The sequence below is a fragment of the Triturus cristatus genome, chromosome 4_1 (assembly GCF_964204655.1).
Source record: "Triturus cristatus chromosome 4_1, aTriCri1.1, whole genome shotgun sequence".
In the NCBI taxonomy this organism is placed as follows: domain Eukaryota; kingdom Metazoa; phylum Chordata; class Amphibia; order Caudata; family Salamandridae; genus Triturus; species Triturus cristatus.
The window spans coordinates 889331982-889348810 of record NC_140585.1 but is presented as its reverse complement, the minus strand read 5'-3'; positions in this window follow the sequence as shown (position 1 = coordinate 889348810).

Genomic DNA, 16829 nt, shown 5'->3' with positions numbered 1-16829 from the left:
AGGGCACGGATTTACACCTATGGAGGGACCGATCCACTTCCTCTCCGAGGAGTCATCCAGGCCAAAGTCGTCAGCGGAAGCTACACCACGGACACCAGGTTCCACATCACCGAGGAAAGAAAAGAGACACTGCTCAGTTGCCACACAACTGAGGACCTGGGACTCGTCTTCTTTGCCAACCAGATCCATGACTCACACGCCGAAGCTATCTTGGAGGAGTTCCCGGCTCTATTCAGAGGACTAGGGAAACTCAAGGGCAAGAGATTTAAACTCCACATTGACACCTCTGTGAAAGTAGTCGCCCTCAGGCAACGGAGAGTGCCGTTCAATCTTTGCCCGCAGGTGGAAGAAGAGCTGAGGAAACTCAAAGAACTCGACGTGATTGAGAAGGTCTCTGGCCAAACCCCATGGGTATCCCCGCTGGTCATGGCTCCCAAACCCAAACAGCCTGGAGCCATATGGCTCTGTGTGGACATGAGGCTACCAAACACAGCTGTTAAAAGGGAGCGCCACATTACTCCAACCATGGATGACATCGTGGCAGATTTGAACAGAGCCAAATTGTCCTCTAAGCTGAATTTGAACGCCGGCTACCATCAGCTGGAACTTGAGCCCGAGAACAGGTATATCACCACCTTCTCGATGCACGTTGGTCTCCGAAGGTACAAGAGGCTCAGCTTTGGGGTGTCGTCGACAGCCAAAGTCTTCCAAAATGCCATCAGAGAAGCACTGTCCGGGCTGCAAGGCGTGATCAACCTCAGTGATGACATACTGGTATTCTTGAACACACTAGAGGATCACCACAATCATCTCCAAGCCACCCTGAAGAGACTTGAAGACTGCGGGTTAACCCTTCACAAGTCCAAGTGCTCATTTTACCAAGAAACTGTCGATTTCTTCGGGTATACCTTCACCCGGGAGGGACTCCTAGTGGACCCCAAGAAGGCCGCGGCCATCCGGGCAGCCAGCACGCCGAAGAACCCCACAGAAGTGAGAAGCTTTCTCGGCATGGCCACTTATTGTGGGCGCTTCATTCCAAACCTTGCTGCCATGTTGGAGCTGCTCCGGACTCTCACACGCAAGGATCACATGTGGGAATGGACTGGAGCCGCCAACAAAGCGTTCAACGACATCAAAGCAGGGCTGCTGGACAAGACGGTGATGGCCTGCTTTCACCCAGGGCGGTGAACAGAACTGATCGTCGACGCCAGCCCAGTAGGCCTGGGAGAGGTCCTCCTTCAGGAACACAGCCCTGAAGTCTGGAGACCAGTGGCTTACGCAAGCAAGGCCCTCACCGACACGGAGACCAGATATGCCCAAATTGAGAGTGAGATGTTGGCCATCAAGTGGGCGTGCCAACATTTTCTCCTCTACCTGTGCGGCCAAGATTTCTATGTTGTGACCGACCACAAGCCTCTGCTCCCGCTCTTCGCAGGCTCATCCCGTCTGGCGCCCCCGAGGATCGAACGATGGGCGGTGCAGCTGCAGTCATGCAACTTCAAGGTTGTGTACCGTCCCGGGGCCCACAACCCGGCCGACTACCTATCCCGTCATCCGGAGTCAACGTCGTCCTCAGATTTGTCGTCGGATGCATGCCACGTTGAAGCGTTTGTGAAAATGGTGTCGCAGGGGGCGTGCCCCACGGCCATGACGCTTGAGGAGATCGGCTGTGCCAGCCAAGAAGACGAGACATTGTCCCAGGTGAAAGCTGCACTGGACAACAATGGATGGGCACACTTCATGGATGGAACCCGCCCTCTCAGGACGGAGGTCAGCCATGCAAGACAACAGCTCTGGCAAGTTCGCCACAAACTCAGCGTGGGGGAGCAAGGAGTCGTTCTAAGGGGACACCTGATTGTGGTTCCAGAAAGGTTGCAAAAGCAGATCCTTACGCTGGCACATGTCGGCCACCAAGGGATGGCGAAGACGAAGGCCAGGCTGCGAAACAAGGTCTGGTTCCCCGCAATGAACTCCATGGTGGAAGAGATGGTGAGGCAGTGCCATGCCTGCACAATCACAGGAGGAGATCCGGCGCCAGCGCCGGTAATCACTGAAGAACCTAGCAAGACCCCCTGGACACAGATCACCCTGGACTTCGGAAGCTTCCCAGATGGACGTCACATGCTGGTCATGGTTGACTAATTTTCGAAGTTCCCCATCGTGGAAGTGGTAACATCAATGGCGTTCCCCCAGGTGAAGAGAGTCCTCGACAAGACCTTTGCAATGATGGGGCTGCCCGAAGAAGTAAAGTCGGACAATGGACCTCCGTTCCAGGGCCGAGAGTTCCAGGAGTACCTTGCGAGCAAGGTGATTAGTCACCGGAAGATCACCCCGCTATAGCCTCAAGCAAATGGGAGGTGGAACGTCTGATGCGGACGCTCAACCGAGCGCTGTGCATCGCTGTGGACGAAGGGGGAGACGCCGAGATGGTTCTGGACCAATTCCTTGGTGCCTATCGACAGACACCTCACAGCACCACCAAGTGCACGCCGGCCCACCTACTGTTCAAGCGGCCCCCGGGAGACAGCATCCCGGCAGACCGAATGTGGGTACCCACGAGACGATGGAGCGGTTCAGGCAAGGAGGGAGGCGACGAACTGCAAGAGCCCCAGCTACGAGTGGGAGTGATCAAAGACCGACACCCCGGTTGGAAGTTCCGGCCACCCTACGAGCCGGAGGTGTGGACTGTCGTGGGCATTCAAGGGACCATGGTCACTGCTCAGAACGGACAGCACTCCGTCACGATAAATGTGTCCAGCTTCAAGAAGAGGGGAGAAAATGAGCCTGGCCACAAAGTGTCTGAGGATCTAGAAACAATCCTGAGTCTGTCCCCACCTACTTCGCCAAGAACCTCGAGTCCATCACCAGAGGGTTCCAGACGGGTGAGCAACGGTTCTGCTATCATGGCTGGGTCAGCCCATTTTGATGAAACACCTGGTTCATCCATGGATCTTCCGTCCAGCGCAGTGGCCAGTTTCAGCTCCCGGAGCCAGAAGTATGGTCTCCGGCCGAACCCTGCGCCAAGTGAGAGACCGAAGGACTTTGTATACACGTTTCCATGAACTGGAAGGACTTGATGGTCTGGTACCGAAAGAAAGGAGGGATGTAGAGAGCCACCCGGACTCTCTCTCACAATGTTACAAGTCTCACACACATTCACCCCTCGGGGCGGGCTCGACCCGAGGGGATAAATAAACGGCCGAAGACCGCTCGTGGTCTTCCGGCCAAGAGAGTAAAAGTGCAGTGTCGTGTCCAGTCATTTGATCGCCGCTGAGGCCTAGCACACACGTGGCCCCGCCACGCTACAGGTACCTGACAAGATCTAAAGGAGCACATGTGAATCGTAAGCCGCAAAACAATGCACAAATTGGCGAGCATTCACCAGAACAGGGATTTGTGTGTGTGTTTTTGTGTGTGGGGGGAGCATTGCAGCACAAGTGTTTTGGGTATTAGGATCAAAATGTTTATATTAAAGACCTTCTGCTTCAAAATAAAAGTATTATATATTTTAGGAAGTGGAAATGTAATGCAGACATATTAAATTAGTGCAAACACAAAATGAACAGCAATACTAATCAGCATTGAAACTTACTGTCAATCCATATGACTCTAATAAAATCCAGGCTCTAGTGAAAACACATTTCACCTACCCAGGGTCATCCACAGCTGCAATGGGTTAAACACGTTTATCTACACTGAAAAACCAGATGGCAGCAGCAGCACGAAGGAGGGATGGGTGGGAGGGAGAAGCACAAGCGGGAGTGGGAAGAACAAATACTACCTCAATCACATCAGGAGCAGTGGATGGGCACTAATTAAGTTGAATCAATCTCTGTTTGGTCCATGCTCCAGAGAAAAGAACGTAAGTGATGCTTACCATGTGCTGGCCAATTAGGAGGCCGCAAAGAAGAGTGGCACTGAAACCAACAAATGGTAAGCAATGGAAGGGCTCCAAGCTCTTTATTGTAAACAATAGTGTCTTGCAAGCGAGAGCACATGCAGCCCATGTGCTGGTGCAGGCTAGAACTAAAATGCATCAAATGGTGCATTTTATAACCTATTTTTCGGCCTGAGAGGCCGACACAGCATGGAGAGTGGCACACGGGCCAGGAAGCCGCTCTTTTCTCCGGCGGCCTCCTCATTCCCGGCACCAAGGGATCCTCCCAGGCTCCGTAATTGCGGTGTGGGGTCCCAACGTCTCCCCGCCTCCCTAGTGACGGCACCATTCTCCTCCAGCAACGTCCCAGGCTCCGGATGTTTGGCCTGAGTTCTCACCGGATCCACACCTCACAGCAGGCCCCTCAGGAAGAGACAGTGAAGGTACTTGAAAGTTGGGCACTGCAGCCCCGGGCCCCGCCGAACGCCGTCGGTGTCCGGCAGGCAAGGCCCGGGCGGCTGCCAGCTCCTGGCCTTGGCGGATTGGTCGTGGCGTGATTAAGACCTCCGAGACGGTCCCGGGCCATGCCGCAGGCCTGCAAAGGAGAGGCAGTGAGGGTCGGCTACAACTGGCGTCGCAGCCCCCGCCCGTGGGCTGCCCCGAGCGCCGTCGGGAGTCGATGGGCCAGGTCCCAGGTGTCCGCCAGACCCCGGGTAAAGTGGGTATATCGTGGCTCGCTGCAGGCCTCTGGGGAGTTTCCTGAGGGCGGGAATTAGTCCGCCATGCTAGTGCGTCGTCCTGACAGGATAGGGAAAATAAAAAATAAAAAAAAGAATAAAACTACTTACCTTGCGCTAGACGCATTGCCAAGTCGGAGAAGCGTTGAGTGCAAGGTAAGTGGTTTTAATTATTTATTTTATTTGCCCTATCTGTTGTATGTCGACTTCCCCTCCTCCCTCACCCTGCCCCGCCCCACCACTCTTATCTGCACCATCCGCGCCTGTTCATTTATGTATGTGGCTATGTACCACTCCAATCGGTCCACACCTACTTAGGGGTCTGCAACTGTTGAAATTTCCAAAATGCTCTAGAAATGTGAATTTGAAATTGAAGGCAAACATTAAGTTGGTATTCTTAGATTGATCGTCTGAGCAGCAGAAGTACAGACAAGAGAATCTAGCTTGGACGATTGATGGTCTCAAATGAAGCATTAGTATGCACCACCAAAAAGAGAGCTTATCACTTTATCTTTTTGAAATAAAACCACATTTTAAAAATCTTCAACCTATCCATTAAAACATGTCCTGTTAGACTCTGGGAACAGGCGTGGCTGCTGCAATGTCGAAATCTGGGTCTCAAACAGGCCTTGGGAGGCTGATTACTGACTGAGGCACGGAGTGGTGCTGGTGGCAAGATGGCAGCTGCGGCTACCACATAGGCTGCAGGCCGTGGGAGCCTGCTCAGTGGAGCCCCCTAGGTGCTGCGGCCGGTCAGGGAGAGCTAGGTGGGAGCTGATTTCCCCGGAGCTGAGGGGCTTAGTACCGTGGCATCTGGGGACAAAGACTGACAGAGCCCCCGGCTGACTGGCGGCCTTGAGAGGGACCGCGAGCCAGAAAAAGATACGCTTGGCGGCACACCGGGCTACAGTGCAGTGGTTGGCACTCGCCCAAAGGAGAGCTGGCAGACTCACACCGGAAGAAGGCGGCCAGCGATTGCACCCTGGGGGCAGAAAGCGGAAGCTGTGTGGAGGCCTGTGGTTGCCCCTAGGCGCAAGGCTCGCTCGTGAGGGGGGTTGAAGGAGAGCGCACCACCCTGATGGTCACGAGGCATACCGCCTAGATCTTCCCCCCTGGCCCCCTGATTACTTCCCCCTAGCAATGAGTGTCGTTGACACACCAAAAGGAAGAGCAAGATGCTGAGGCCCACGGATGGTGGCACTGACGACGGAAGCTGGGCCAAATACTAGTACTGGAATGAATTGTGCGTGTGAGGGCCAAAGAAGAGGGGGTGTCGAGAGTGGCAAGGCCCCGCATCGTAAGGCCCGGAGGTGAGCGGCTTCACCTTATTAACTGAGTGCGGGGAACCTCATTTCGCTGTGGGACTGAGGCAGAAGCGGCCTGCACAGCCCTTGGACAATCTGGACAGAGAAGCCTGCGCTGTGTAAGAAGGTGAGTGGAGGAGACAGGCCAGGACAGAAAACACGGGAGCCACCACAATGGCGCAACCAATGCGGACTCCAGCATAAGTGGCATAGGTAGTGAGCCTATGCCTGAACACATGAATATAGTGAACAAGGAATTACCTTGACCGGATGAGGTGCTGTACTGAACCAGGGCAGTGGTGGGATGTGATCGCCTGGCCTAGTTGCACAACCGGGGGCGTGGGAGACACGCTGCCTATGGGACACCACTGAGGGCCCAGCAGTGTAATATGAAGACGAGGCAAAGCCCTGGAGGCTGACTGGGGGTGCCCCCACAGTGGATCCTACATACTTCAGGGCTGACAGAGGTGGAAATGGCTGCTTAGCGCAAAAGACAGCAGGGTGACCAGGACTGCCGCAGAGGGGAGATCCCACCCACTGCTTGGGGCTTAATGGGAAAAACTACCCGAAACCAGGACCCTGAACCTACAGGCACTAGGGAGGTTGTAATGGCAGAGTTTAGTCTCCCATCACAACAGGACCCTCCCGACGGACCAATGCTCCAAGATATTCTCCAAACAATAGTGGCATGCAGGACGGCCATAGAGACCAAAATAGACACCCTCAGAGAAGATATGGGGCTCCTGAGAGAGGACCACCACCGCTTGGCAGAACAGGTCACAACAACTGAGAACGATATAGCAGATCTGGGGCTGACCTTGACTTCCGCAATGGACAGACTAGCCGTACTGCAGTTGTAGGTCCGCATACTCCAACTAAGGGCCGACGATGCAGAAAACAGGTCGCGCCACAACAACTTGAGAATAGTTGGACTCCCAGAGAAAGTGGAAGGCAAAGACATGGTCAAATACCTTGAGAAATGGATCTGGGAGGAGGTAGCCGAGGAGGACCTATCCTTGTACTACGCACTAGAGCAAGCCCACAGAGTGCCCGCGAGACCCCCTGCCCTGGGGGGACTGCAGCATCCCGTGGTGGCAAGGCTGATGTTCTACAAAGATTGCGACCATGTACTCCGCCAAGCTCGAAAGAAAGGCAAGCTAGTTGTCGACAACAACAGGATCCAAATATTTCCAGACTTCTCAAGAGAGGTCCAACGGCAGCGTTCAACTTACCTTGCGGCAAAGAAGAAGCTTCGCCAAATGGAGATCCAATATGCGATGATGTTCCCCGCACGACTCAGAGTGGTGACTCCGACCGCTGTACGATTCTTCAACACACCGCAGGAGGTGTGGGACTGGATTGATCAACAGACACCCCACAATCCTGATCAGACCTCATGGGAGTGACACTTGAGGAAGACTGGTTGGCAACGTGAAGGGGTGGGCAGGTCCTCGGCGGCCCCTTCTCAAGCTGAAACACACCAGGAGAGACAGAGTTGTAGCAGGTTTCGCTTCGTTAAGCACCTCTGGAACTGGCGAGACGTCCTCATTGACTGAGGACAACACCAAAGACTTAGACCATAGCTCCAGTACGCTGGGGGGGGCCCACCCAGCCAGGATCTTCCAACAATGAGCCCCGGGACAGCCGATGAAATCATCTGAGCACTACCTTGGAACGCAAGTATTCGGGGGAGGTAGGGAAATGGGTCTATACATATATGTATGGGAGATGCAGAGCTGTGACTGAATAACTAAGCAGGGTCCCAGAGGGCGGCACCTGCTTTAGGAATAATGTGCACTGGGTGGGGGAAAATCCCCTAGGGGCAAGGGGCGATTATCTTACCTCCTGCATAAGAGACTTGTAAGGACCTCCGCAAGTATTTCTTTGTTGCACAGTTTGCATAAGTTTGGATGAGAGGGGACCACTCACTTGTCCCGGTGCGTGGGGGTTGGGATGTTACAGGATTATCAGTTAGGGGATCTGCAGGAGATGCATACAGGGGACCAATATGCTGTGGACTGATGGCGGGTTCCCCCCTCCCTCGGCAGGGTACACGCAACTGGAGGGGACATTCAGGGCCTTAGCCGGTGAACTCCAATGGCTAACTTCATGACTTATAAAATTCTCACATGGAACATTAAGGGGATGCATACTATGTCCAAAAACTATAAAAAAAATTCTCCTACTACAGGCGGGGGTTCAACATTGCACTCCTGCAAGAAACACACTTACTAGCTCTGGAAGGGGCTGCCCTAAAACGCAGGTGGCAGGGCCAAGCACATTACACCTCTTACTTGGGGCATATCAGCAACAGCCAGCGATAATTATCGCTAAGCGCGAGAATAATTATCGCCGGCTATCGCTGGATTATATCGCCGAGATAGCACGCTATCAGCAACGCTTATCTCCTATGCAATATATAATCCAGCGATAGCTGCAAAATGTGCGATTATCGCTGGAAATCCAGCGATAATCGCACAGCGCTAGGCGAATCATTGATGATAGGGCAGGGTGGATTCATCCTCACAATCTACCTCATATAGGGTATCATGGCTACGTCGACTTGAAAGCAGGCGTGAAGAAAGGAGCGATAAGCGCGGTTAGCTCTACTTTTGTCATCGCTAAGCGGGTTAGCGGCTACATTGATGATAGGAGAAAGTCGTGTTTGCGACGTTTCTCACGTAATTTCATAGCGAAACGCCCACTTTTCATCTCATTGGCGTTGCGGTGCTGGGCGCTCAGAAAACAGGCGCTGAGGCATGAATTCACACGCTAAGGAGATCTTGATGATAATGAGATATAATTATCGCCGCTTTTCGCCCGAAAACGGACTCTAAAGCGGCGATAATTATATCGCGGCCCCTTGATGATATGCCTCCCCTTGGCATTTGCCAGAGGGATGTTGATCTGGATCAGGGCTAGGGTTTCCTTCCAACACACAGGAGATCTGGTAGACCCTGATGGTCAATATGTGGTGGTCAGTGGTAGACTAGATTGCCGAGATGTGGTGATAATTAATGTTTATGAGCCCAATATAGAGCAGGGCGCTTTTGTGGCCAGTCTATAGTACACTTTGGTGCCTTACCTAATCCATTCCACAATCTTGGGAGGAGACTTTAATTGCATAGCTGACCCGTTTATGAACCAATCGCATCCCCCGCTTAAAGACACACCTGTGCACCGCATAACGAGAGCCTTCACAAACTGGCAGAGCAGATGGGGGCTAATAGATACACGGAGACGACTGCACCCAATGATATGTGACTACTCCAATTTTTCGCATATGCATGACCTACATGTCAGACTGGACACTTTTCTATGTTCCCTGGACATCCATACCCTCACCCAAGGCGTAGAATACCTGACACATACAGTGTTGGACCACAACCCAGTCCTTCTGCAGCTGCAATGGGGGACCCTTGCCAGATAATACCTACTTGGCGGCTCAAACCTGAAGCATTGGAAGACCAGGTATTCCTAGAAGACATTAGGGAACATATAATAGAATACTTCACAGACAATGCCAACACAGCCTTGTCTAGACTGATCGAGTGGGACGCCTTTAAGGCGGTAATAAAGGGTTGGTGCATGGCAACGTCTATAAGAGTCCGACGCACCCTGGTGGCGGAGGTGGAGGAAGCTGACCGGGAACTGAAGACCTTCGAAAGACAGAGACTGGGCACCCTGAGCTACGACATGTGTTATTAGACGCCAAGGAGAGGGTGGCTGCCCAGGTTGAGTGGCTGAGGTGTTTTGATTACAAAAAGTACATGGAATGAACCAAAGCAGAAAGATATTGGGCGGGCTCCCTGCTGGCCTGGTTAGCCAACCCTCACTGTAGGGGCTCGCCAATAGAAGAAATTGACAACAATGATGGACACCAACTGTATAGGCAGGATGAGATCAACCGGAGGTTCCTAGGGTTTTATGCCACTCTGTACAAGAATGTAACAGGACAAAGAGGAAGAGTGATCGAAATATTCCTTGCCCCACTCCCCCTCCCCACCCTGATGGCAGAAGACATGGAGACACTGGGGGCTGCCATTAACATACACCAGGTTAAAATGGCCATTAAGGGGCAGGCCAGGGGTAAAACCACGGGAACACACAGGCTCCCTGTCAAGTTCTATGCCACTTACATAGAAGAGCTGGCCCCTAAGCAGGTGGACATGTTTGAGACGGCTGGAGCAGAGGGCTCCCCCCCATACCACATGGGACGCATTAGTTGTTCCCATCTCAATTCCGACTATAAAGCCTACAGGCCCTTATCCATGCTTAACCTGTACTTTAAAATACTAAGTAGAATATTAACAGAGATACTCCTAATATTTATGACTATCCTCATTCACCCAAACCAAGCAGGTTTCATCCCGGGCCGCAATACAGCGCTCAATATACAACGCCACTTGTCCATAATAGAGGCACATGAGCATGGGGGGAGAGGGGGCATCTTCTTGATTAATATAGAAATGGCCTTCGATAGCCTCAAGTGGGGGTTCTGGTATGCGGTCATAGCGTGTATGCAGTTGGGACATTGTTCCTTGAATGGGTCAAGTTTCTATATACAGACCTCCTGGCCAGAGTCCGGGCGGGCCAAACAATCTCAAAGCAGTATAGTGTGCGGAGGGGGGCATGACAGGGGTGTCCCCTCTCCCCATTGCTGTTTGCCCTGGCCATGAAGCCGCTGGCCAGTCTCGCTCTGACAGGCAATAGATATCAGTGTATACAAAGAGGAAGACTGTTAGACGGCGACCTCAGAGGAGCCCGGAAAGGGGGTCCTGACTACCCTGAGACCCACCCTCAAGTATCGTAGCCGGGCACTGGCGGGAGACTCCTCAGGAGGAGAGGTCTCGTATCGAGGATCGTACTTCGGGCACCACACGACACAGAAACAACACACCGTGAGTTCTCAGGAACCAATCTTTATCAAATAGGTTAGCACTGCAAATATGTACAAGGAGAGCGCGGGCTCAAGGAGTCTCGGAAGGGATAGGGGGTAGCGGGACAGTCTTTGGCACAAAGGTTCAAGGTAAGGAGGTACCCGGCGCACAGCTCACAATCCTCGAGCTGGGGGGTAGGCTGGTTGTTGTGGGGTCCGGCGGGACCAGTGGAGTCTGTGGCAGCCGCGAGTCACTCAGCGGGCTCAGGTACAAGTTCAGAGGTCTTACGATCTTCAGGGAGCCGCGAGTCACTCAGCAGGGCTCAGGTACAAGTTCGGAGGTCTTACGATCTTCAGGGAGCCGCGAGTCACTCAGCAGGGCTCAGGTACAGTTCGGAGGTCTTACGATCTTCAGGGAGCCGCGAGTCACTCAGCAGGGCTCAGGTACAGTTCGGAGGTCTTACGATCTTCAGGGAGCCGCGAGTCACTCAGCAGGGCTCAGGTGGTTCTAAGTTCCAGGAGCCGCGACCGCGTCAGCAGGCTTTCGTTGTTCCAGCGTCGAATCTGCCGGACAGTCCCAGAGCACCCCTTGTTATAGGTCGACCCCTCTTTGATGTTCGGAGTCTGTCCAGGCAGGGGTCTTGTCACCTGGGGGTCGCTTGTCGGGGGTTTCCTGCCATTGTCTTTTGATCCTTTCAGGGCCGGGTCGGGAGGAGTCCCAGACACCCAGCAGGCGTGGAGCCAGCCTCCAGGGAGGCCGGAGGGCCGATCGAAACCCATCGTCCCAGGGGAGTTCAGAGGTGCGATAGAAACTGCTCCTCCCTCTCTCAACCCCTGGAAGCGTGATGTCCTCCAGCCGGAGTGGCGCCTCTAGGCCCGGGTCGCGCTGGGGCCGGGCGGCCATCTTGGTGCATGAAGTGGGCACGTGGGCCCGGGGTGGCCGAAAGGAGAGAGGCCATGGACGAGGATGTCCGGGTCGAGTGCGTGTGTTCTGGTGGAAAGGCTTGGTGAGGCCGGGGGATTGGGGCTGCCGGCACCAGGTTAGGTGGTGTGGGGACCAGTAGAGCCATGTTATGAGGCCGGGTCCGACACGCGTCCCCCCCAGCTGAAAGCCAGAGAGAACTGCCCATCATCTTGGGGGGTTCTCTTCGCTGAGGCGGAAGAACCGGGAGAGGCCATCGGCGTTGGCGTGGTCCGTCCCAGGACGGTGTTCCACGGTGAAATCCATCCCCTGAAGGGAGATTGACCACCGCAGTAGCTTGGGGTTTTCTCCTCGCATCTGCATGAGCCATCGCAAGGGCCGATGGTCGGTTTATACTTTGAAATGGGTGCCGAACAGGTAAGGGCGTAGTTTCTTGAGTGCCCAGACCACGGCAAAGGCTTCGCGCTCAATGGTACTCCATCGCTGTTCTCTGGGCAACAGCCGCCGACTGAGGAAGGCGACGGGCTGGTCCAGGCCTTGGTCATTCATCTGGGACAGGACGGCCCCAATGCCATTCTCGGAGGCATCGGTCTGGACTACAAACTCCTTGGAGTAGTCGGGAGCCTGGAGGACGGGGGCCGTGCACATGGCCTTCTTTAGGGCATCGAACGCCTCCTGGCAGGCGGTTGTCCACTGAACCTTTTTTGGCTGTTTTTTGGATGTGAGTTCTGTGAGGGGACCGACAAGGCTGCCATACCCCTTGATGAATCTGCGGTAGTAGCCGGTGAGGCCCAGAAAGGCTCGGACCTCCGTTTGGGTGGTGGGGGGTTCCCAGGCCACGATGGCGTCGATTTTTGGCTGTAGAGGGGCGACCTGGCCACTCCCGCCTGGTGCCCCAGGTAGACTACTGATCCTTGTCCAATTTGGCACTTGCTGGCTTTCACTGTCAGGCCTGCCTGGCGCAGGGCGGTTAGCACCCTCCGGAGGTGCTGGAGGTGCTCACTCCATCCGGAACTGAAAACGGCGATGTCGTCCAGATAGGCCGCGCTGAACTGTTCTAGCCCGGCCAGGACTCTATTTACCAGTCGCTGGAAGGTGGCCGGGGCATTTTTCATTCCGAAGGGCATTACGCGGAAGCGGTAATGCCCATCTGGGGTGGAGAAGGCAGACCGCTCCTTGGCCCCCTCGGTGAGCGCAATCTGCCAGTATCCGCAGGTGAGGTCGAAGGTGCTGAGGAACCGTGCTGCCCCGAGTCGGTCAATGAGCTCGTCGGCTCGTGGAATGGGGTGGGCATCGGCTCGGGTGACGTCATTGAGCCCCCGGTAGTCCACACAGAACCGGAGCTTGGGGGCGACACCGGGGGCCGCTGCCTTCGGGACCAGGACCACGGGGCTGGCCCAGGGACTGTCAGATGGCTCGATCACTCCCATGGTCAACATCTTTGAGACTTCAGCTTGAATGCAGGACCGGACCCGGTCGGGGACCCGGTAGGCTCGGTGTCTCACCGGCGGGCTGTCCCCGGTGTCCACGTCATGGACACACCAGTCGGTGACTCGGGGGATCAGGGAGAAGAGGTCGGCAAATTGTCTTAGTAGCTGGCGGCAGTCCTCTTGTTGCTGAGCAGTGAGAGCTGGGGAGAGATTCACTCCCTCCACGGAGCCATCCTGCTCCTTGACACACAGGAGGTCCGGGAGGGGATCGGACTCATCTTCGGCCCCGCCATCGGTGGCCAGCAGGAGGCTTAGTTCTGTCCGCACGAAGTGAGGCTTGAGGCGGTTCACGTGAAGGACCCGGAGGGGATCCCGAGGCGACTGGACGTCCACCAAGTATGTGACTGGGCTCTTCCGCTCAATCACTTTGTAGGGCCCGGTCCACCTGTCCTGGAGGGCGCCTGGCTTCACGGGAGCCATGACCCATACTTGTTGGCCCGGCTGGAACTCGACCAGAGTGGCATTCTGGTCGTACCAGCGCTTCATCTCTTCTTGGCTTGTCTCTAGGTTGGCCTCGGCCAGCGCTCGGAACTTCCTGGTCTGGTTCCGGAGGGTCAGAACATAGTGGAACACATCTCGTGGGGTGGTCTGGGGTGCCGCCTCCCACCCTTCCTTAACCAAGCTGAGGGGACCTCGGACGGGGTGTCCATAGAGCAACTCAAACGGGCTGAACCCTAGGGACTTCTGGGGGACCTCTCGGTAAGCGAACAAGAGGCAGGGGAGCAGGACGTCCCACTTACGCCGGAGGGGCTCTTCTAGGCCGGTGATCATCCCTTTCAGAGTCCGGTTAAACCTCTCTACTAGGCCGTTCCCTTGGGGATGGTACGGGGTAGTGAATTTGTAGGACACTCCACATTGTTGCCACAGGGACGTCATGTACCTCGAGATAAAATTAGTGCCGCGATCGCTCACGACCTCGCGGGGGAACCCTACCCGGGAAAAGATCCCCATCAGGGCCCGGCCCACTACGGGGGCCGTGACGGTACGTAGGGGGATCGCCTCAGGGTATCGGGTGGCGTGATCCACCAGGACCAGGATGAAACGGTGACCTTGGGCGGTGGGGGGTCCAGGGGCCCCACGATGTCGATCCCGACTCGTTCAAAGGGGGTACTGACGACCGGGAAGGGTTGGAGGGGAGCCTTGCGCTTCCCCCCACTCTTCCCGCTAGCTTGGCACGTGGGACAGGACTTGCAGTGGGCTTCTACGGCTGCTCTCATCTTAGGCCAGTAAAAATGGGTCACGAGACGGCTGTAGGTCTTGTCTTGACCCAGGTGGCCGGCAAGGGGGACGTCGTGGGCTAAGCCCAGGAGGAAGTCTCGGAAGCGGAGGGGTACCACCAGCACCCGTCCGGATCCCAGCTCCACCGACTTCTGCTCACTATACAAAATGCTATTTTCCCAATAAATTCGGTGCGTGCCAGTTTGGTCGCCTGTGGCTTGGCCCTCGGCCTGGTGCCGCAGTCTGACCAGGGAAGGACAGGTGGCTTGCTCCCGGCAAAACTCCTCCCGGGTGGGCCCACCCTCGTGGCGCCATTGGGCCAACTCGGGTAGATCGCCTAACTCAGGGACCGGGGCGGTGTCGGACAGGGAGGGCTCGTCGCTGGCGACGGGCCCCTCCGATGGGGGGACGGGAGGACCCTCGGGGGTTACTGCTCTGACTTCTTCGGTCGGGGCGTCTTCGACTCCTCCCAGGGGGGTGAGTCGGGCTGACATAGATCGGGTGGTGGCACACACCCACTCGGGGAGCCCCATCATCTCTAGGTGGGCCTTGCGTTCGACGTGCTTCCAGGGCGAACTCTCCAGGTCGTTCCCTAGGAGGCAGTCGACCGGCTGGGAGGTTCTTACGGCAACCCTCAGTTTACCTACTACTCCACCCCACTCAAACGGCACCAGAGCTACCTGACACATACTCTCCCTATTATCGGCGGAAATGACTGGGCAAAAGACGTTGGGGAGGATCTGCTCCTCGGGGACTAAGTGCCTGAGGACACCGGTGATGCTGGCCCCGGTGTCCCGCAGGGCCTCTGTTTGGTGGCCATTGATCTTAACGAGCTGCCCGTATTTCTTCGTGTTGGAGGGCAGGAGGCTACCAGGGACCATCTCCCTATCTCCCAGTGATACTAGGGCCATGGCTGCGGGTTCCCACTCCCCCGGTTTCCTCAACCTCCTCCCCCAGAGCTACGTTGGCTATCTGTCTTGCAGGGGTGTTTTGGGTGGCCATGGGGCACTCTGGGTCATTGGCGTAGTGCCCGGGCTTCTGGCAACGGAAACAAGTGACGGTTACCCTGTGTCCCCGTCTCCCGGGGGGTCCGGATACTGGTGGGGGGGGCACTGGGAAAGGTGGAGATTGGGTCTTCGGAGGACTAGGCTGGGACTCTCTCTGGCCTCCCTGGTTCCCCCCTCCTCTCTGGCGGGGTGGTCCCTGACTGGCTCGGGGGTATTCTCCTACCATGCCCCGGGTGACCCGGGTGTTGGTCCAGCGGTCTGCTTCCACCGCCAGCTTCCTGGGATCGGTGAGTTTGCTGTCGAGCAGATGCTGGCGTAGTTCCACAAAGCAGTTCGCAGCCAGGTGTTCCCACAATAGGAGGTCGGTGAGCTCCTCAAGAGTGGTGACTTTGCTGCCCTTGACCCACCCATCGAAGGCCCGACTAAAAAAGTTTACATATTCTACCCAGGTGGTGCCCGGGATTTTCCTGCAGTCCCGGAATCGCTGACGGTACATCTCGGGGGTGAGACCGTACCTTGTGAGTAGAGCCTCTTTCATGTGGCTGTAGGAGGTCTGCAGAGAGAGGGGTAGGTCGAGCAGGGTGTCTCTTCCTTCGCTCAGAAACCGTCCCCACAACCCTGCCCCCCAGTCCTTCTGCGGGACCCGATGGGAGGTCATGGCAACCTCGTAGGCCCTGAACCATTGCTGAATGTCATCGTTTTTATAATATTCCTTGACCACATCCTTGGGGATGTGGACCTTCTGCTCCGCTGGGGAGGTCGCCTCTCGGTTTCCCGGGGGCCTCCCTTCCTCACTTCTGGCCTTGAGTTCGATTTCCTTCAAGCTGCGTTCGTGCTCCAGTTGGAGCTTCCTTCCTTCGTGTTCCCGTTGGAGCTTCTTCTCTTCTAGCTCGCCTTGCACGCGCATTTGCTCTACTGCTAGCTTTTTCTCTGCTAACTTTAATTCGCCTTCGATTTTGAGTTTAGCTAACTCGAGTTTGTGATTGCGGCTTCTCTCTCTGTCCGCGAGTTCCTCCGGGGATAGGCCCCCGTCTGGTACGATGCTTCGCACCTGATTGTTGCTGCTTTCGCCTTGGGGAGGTTCGGCCTCGTCGGGGCGCTCCCCCGTGCTTTCCGGGCGGGAGGCCCCGGTATCCACCCAGGCTTTCAGTGCTTTCTGCAAATCTTCCTTAGTGTTGAGACCGGTGGTAGCGATTCTAAGTTCTTTGCAGAATTGCTTTAGTTCTTTGTGTGTGTATTCTTCTAGTTGTTCCACCTGGAACACCCTGTTGGCGTTGATTTCTGCGGGGGTCCCGGTGTTTCCTTCTGCCATCTTTGTTGGTAGTGCGTCCGTCGTTCACAGTACGATCTCTCGGTGATGGGCCCGAATCCCGTCGCTTGCCACCAATGTTAGAC